This window comes from Pseudophryne corroboree, chromosome 7 (genome assembly GCF_028390025.1).
Source record: "Pseudophryne corroboree isolate aPseCor3 chromosome 7, aPseCor3.hap2, whole genome shotgun sequence".
NCBI classification, from domain to species: Eukaryota; Metazoa; Chordata; class Amphibia; order Anura; family Myobatrachidae; genus Pseudophryne; species Pseudophryne corroboree.
Window position 1 is genome coordinate 210,117,800 of NC_086450.1, and position 6,000 is coordinate 210,123,799.

The following is a 6,000-nucleotide window of genomic DNA, read 5'->3' on the forward strand; positions in this document are numbered from 1 at the left end:
CCCCCCTCCAGCCACCCAAGGGCCAAGGGTGAAGCCCGAGGCTGTCCCCCCCCCCCCCCCCCCCCATCCAAGGGCTGCGGATGGGGGGCTGATAGCCATGTGTAAAAATAAAGGAATATTGGTTTTTGCAGAAGAACTACAAGTCCCAGCAAGCCTCCCCCGCAAGCTGGTACTTGGAGAACCGCAAGTCCCAGCATGCAGGGGAGAAACGGGCCCGCTGGTACCTGTAGTTCTTCTGCAAAAAAAATACCCAAATAAAAACAGGACACGCCCACCATGAAAGTAAAACTTTATTACATACATGCCGACACACACATGTTCACACGCCGACTGTGTCCACGTCTCCATCTGTCGACGTCTCGGAATCCGGGGTACCTGAAAATAAAATTATACTCACCTAAATCCAGTGTCCTGTTATTTGTAATCCACGTACTTGGCAAAAAAACAAACCGCATACCCGGACCACGGACTGAAAGGGGTCCCATGTTTACACATGGGACCCCTTTCCCCGAATGCTGAGACCCCCTGTGACTCCTGTCACAGAGGGTCCCTTCAGGCAATCAGGGAGCGCCACGTCGTGGCACTCTCCTGATTGCCTATGCGCGTCTGAGCTGGCAGACAGCGCATCGCACAGCCCCTCCATTATATTCAATGGTAGGAACTTTGCGGTCAGCGGTGAGGTTACTCGCGGTCAGCGGATGATTCTACTGATTCCCGGTTTCTACTTGGAGACGTCGACAGACGGAGACGTGGCCAGAGTCGGCGTGTCAACATAGGTAAGTATGTGTGTGTCGGCATGTATGTAATAAAGTTTTACTTTCAAGGTGTGCGTGTCCTGTTTTTATTTGGGTATTTTTTTTTTGCAGAAGAACTACAGGTACCAGCGGGCCCGTCCCCCCCTGCATGCTGGTACTTGTGGTTCTCCAAGTACCAGCTTGCGGGGGAGGCTTCCTGGGACTTGTAGTTCTTCTGCAAAAAACAATATTCTTTTATTTTTACACATGGCTATCAGCCCCCCATCCGCAGCCCTTGGATGGGGGGGACAGACTCGGGCTTCACCCTGGCCCTTGGGTGGCTGGAGGGGGGGGACCCCTTGATTTAAGGGGTCCCCACTCCTCCAGGGTACTCCGGCCAGGGGGGACTAGTTGGGTATTTAATGCCACGGCCGCAGGGACTGGTATAAAAGTGTCCCCCGGCTGTGGCATTATCTCCCCAGCTAGTGGAGCCCGGTGCTGGTTCAAAAAAATATGGGGGACCCCTACGCTTTTTGTCCCCCGTATTTTTTGCACCAGGACCGGACGCAGAGCCCGGTGCTGGTTCTAAAAATACGGGGGATCCCCAGTCAATTTCCCCCCCGTATTTTTACAACCAGGACCGGCTCAAAGAGCCCGAGACTGGTTATGCTTAGGAGGGGGGACCCCACGCAATTTTTTTTTCTGTGTTTTTTAACCATTTTTGCGCCATCGGAAAAGTCGAATCCGGGACGCACTTATCCGTCAATTGGTCCGTTTTTCGACAGCGGGACTGTTGAATCCGTTTTTTATTGAATATGTCGAATTCCGGCACCCGCCGGCCAGAATTCGACGGTCGAATTGTGTCGAATTAAAAAACGGGCGAAAGAAAGCCGCAATTCGCCCGGAATTGCATATACCCCATAATCTCCAAACCTATCTAGAATTTCTGTATTCGTACCGGACTTTGGATTTCATAAACCCTGGTAATGATCAATAGTCTCCTGGTTATCACTAAATAATGTTGTAACACAACTGCCCCAAATGAAATATCTTCCCACTGCTCAACAAGCTTTGATTGTTTCTGTTATGTCACTTGTCTATACATTAAATAAAAGTAAAAGTCTAGTATTATGGAGGGGGGGTTTGGGAGACACTAAAAACTGATGCAACCCTGCCATCTACTGGTCAAACCTCCAAATACAGCATCCATGTTGTACCCTTATATAGAACTACAAAAGGTAGAAGTGCAAAAGTTGCCTTAATTGACCTCTTGTAGCATTTCTTATATCAGATGGCTATACCTAATCAAAGTCCTTTTTTAAGAGCATATCCTAAAAATAAATGAGAATAACTATACAAAACAAATATTTATCAAAGCTTGAGTCTCCCTGCAGCAAGCATAGCACCTAGTGACTCTTTAATGGAACTGAGGGCCTAATTCAGACCCATTCGCTCGCTAGGGTGTTTTTTGTTTTTTTGCAGTCCTGCGTTCGCATAGTCGCCGCTCATAGGGGAGTGTATTTTCGCTTTGCAAGTGTGAGAAGGCATGTGTAGCAGTGCTGTACAAACAGATTTTGTGCAGTCTCTGAGTAGCCCAGGACTTACTCAGCCGCAGCGAACACTTCAGCCTATACGGGACTGCAGGAACCCTCCCTGCCAGGGCAGTTTCTTGGGGCAGGCTGGGAGCCAGCCGTGGCACTAACTGTGGCTCCCTGCTTCCCCCTCCTATCTCTCCCAGAGTAACCCGCTCGGGGGGGGCGGAGTTTCACGGAATGACGCGTTTGCGTCGTTACGTCACGACGCATCCCCGTCACTCTGCGAAACTCCCACCCCCCCGAGCGGGGTACAGAGGGGCATCCAAGTTAGGAAGAGGGAAAGGCCGGCGCGAGGAGCGACTGGTGAGGCGGGTCGAAGAGCGGTAATCGCCTCTGTAAGTATTCTCTCTCTCTCTTTCTCTCAATGTGTGAAATGGGGACTCTTGCCTGCCGTAGTGTGGGGATTTAATGTATCAAGGGCATTGCGGTGTGTGGCATAATATGGTGCAGGGGGCATTACTGTGTGGGGCTTAATATGGTAGAATTTTCTTTTCCTGTGGTGGTCGTGATCTGTTGGAGCAGGGTCAAAAACTGGATTGTGAGGTAGTCTTTTCAGACGAGGCCATGCCCATTTAGATGAGGCCACACCCATTTAGATGAGGCCACGCCCCTTGCCGGTTGCGCGCGCAAGTTTTTTTTTTTATCTAGGTGTGTGGGGGGCACATTTTTTAATGTCATGGGGGAGGCGCATTTTTAAATCTCGCACTGGGAGCCAAATTGGCTAGAAACAGCCCTGCTTCCTGCAAATGCTTGGACACGCCTGCATATTTCCGAACACTCCCAGAAAACGGTCAGTTGACACTCACAAACGGCTTCTTCATGTCAATCTCCTTGCACATGCCCATGTGAATGGATTCTTTGCACAAACCCATCGCTGAGCCACGATCCGCCTTGTCCACTGCGACGCGACTGTGAATTGTGGTGCATACGCATGCGCAGTTTAGACCTGATCGCCTGCTGTATGAAAACGCAGCATAGTGATCAGGTCTGAATTAGGCCCTGAGTCTCCAAAAAAAATGACATGATTTTAGCTTTGAGACAAATGAGAACGTCTATCCTAAAACAAGGCAATAAAACATACAAAATTCTAAAAGGAGCCCTAAAACATCAGAAAGGAACCTATTATGAAATACGATTAGATAGAGACACCATTATGAGTCTACAGAATGGCCTAGATTGCTCTTGGAAGTGCGGAAATTAAAATAGACCCTGTAGCAGTGGCTGGCCGGCAACTTTCAGCCTGGGGGTCAGCCACAAACAAGTGGCCCGGCTTTTCTATTAGTGCACTGCAACGGATTTGTAGATTGCATTAAAAATACACAGGAAAACATTCACTCTGATGAAAAGTACACAGGAATGTTGTTCTTTTTGCTATGTTTTCCCTGCTAGGGGCCTGATTCTGAGTCAGACACAGTCCCGGCTGTCCTTTGCTGCAGTTGTGCTGGCCACTTTATGCTAATAATGGTGCAAAGCTCTTCCCTGGTGTGCATCTGTGCATCCGAATGTGTAAGAACTGAGATGCCCTCTATTAGTGTATTAAATTCCAGTTGTTGAGTCTTCAGATGCACCATAAGTCACTTCATTAAACCTGCCCCACCACACTCATATCGCCAGTGTCGGACTGGGGCATGTAGAGCCCACCTGGGAAATGCAGTGGTAGGGACCCATGTTTAGAGGTGTGGCCAGTCTGCAGAGGGGGTGTGGCCTGCCACCTCATTGGTTTGACCAATGATTAGAGAGTGCAATGTCTGGGTCCTTTCATAAATATATACAGTAAATTCAGCTGCTGCATGCATGATAATGTACCAGATTAATAACAGCAATGCACTCTAGAAAATACACCATAGTCCAGTATAAGGTAACATATGTAACATAATGTATATATAATGTGTACCCCTGTGGGCCAGTCCAAGCCTGCATATCGCTGGGGCTATCATTGCATCTCATTTTACACTTTCCTTGGCTGTACACCAATGTCATCAGGTCAATGTCGTCAGGTCAATTGCTGAATGTAGGAGAAGACGCGTCTCACTGTGGAGATGCCGCAGGACATTGATTGGCTGCTGGTCAGGAACCTGCTACTAATCTCCTGAATGACGGGAACAGAAAGCAGAGAGAAGCTGCTGTGTTAATCAGTTATGATCACGAGTTGTGACAGGTGTCAGCTAGAAGCGAAGAGATGGAGACAATGCAGTCTCCATTTAAAACCTGAATAAATTTGGCCCTTCAGGGGAAGTGGTGAGATTCTGGGTAATCAGAAACCCCACCTGTATGCACCACTGACCATATTGAAAGAAATTCTCTTAAGATGAGCACCAGAGTGAATAAGACGCGTCTCACTGTGGAGATGCCGCAGGACATTGATTGGCTGCTGGTCAGGAACCTGCTACTAATCTCCTGAATGACGGGAACAGAAAGCAGAGAGAAGCTGCTGTGTTAATCAGTTATGATCACGAGTTGTGACAGGTGTCAGCTAGAAGCGAAGAGATGGAGACAATGCAGTCTCCATTTAAAACCTGAATAAATTTGGCCCTTCAGGGGAAGTGGTGAGATTCTGGGTAATCAGAAACCCCACCTGTATGCACCACTGACCATATTGAAAGAAATTCTCTTAAGATGAGCACCAGAGTGAGTAAGTCCCTGAGGGGTGTAACGGAGTGCCTGATTCAGTGCTTGTTCTTGTGCTCTCTATCTATCTATCTATCTATCTATCTATCTATCTATCTATCTATCTATCTATCTATCTATAATATCTGTAAGCTCTGGCGGATAGATAGGAGGGTTTGAATGCAGCATCAGACTGGGGTATGAACCCACGGGGTATGCAGTGGTAGGCGCTCCCAGATGGGAGGAGAAGCAAAGCTAAAGAGGTGTCGCCGGCTTATTCTTGTATCAGAAAGCATTGCAATACCCACCATATTATATAGAGAACGTCGCAGTGACTAAATATAATACAGACAATACAGTGACTGCCATATAATGCAGGGAACATTTATTTATTTATTACCAGTTAATTAAATAGAGCACACATATTCCGCAGTGCTGTACAGAGAATATTTTGCCCATTCACATCAGTCCCTGCCCCAGTGGAGCTTACAATCTATATTCCCTACCACATGTACACACAGACACATTCACACTAGGGTTAACTTTGTTGGGAGCCAATTAACCTAATGTACCAGTATATTTTTAGATTGTGGGATGAAACCAGAGTACCCGGAGGGAACCCACGCATGTACGGGGAGAATATACAAACTCCACACAGTTACAGCCATGGGGGGAATTGAACCCCTGACCTCAGTGCTGTGAGGCAGTAATGCTAACCATTACACCATCCATACTACCCTATTGCAGTGACCAAATGCAATACAGTCCCTATGCCTCAATATACTGTACAGCTACTATGTTTCAAAATACAAAACAATCACAATGCTTCAATATACAGCTCCTATGCTCCTATAAACAGTACAGTATCCATGAACCAATAAACAAAGATGCGCCTGTGACCCAATATACAGTACAGCCCTCATGATCTACTTTATAATACAATGGGATCCGGTCATGAAATACTGACGCTGGATTTCTGACACTCCTCCGAATGCCAGCGCCGGAATCCCGAGTGATACACAGGCCACAGGAGAGGTAAGTCATGGGGAAGGGAAGGTTAGGCT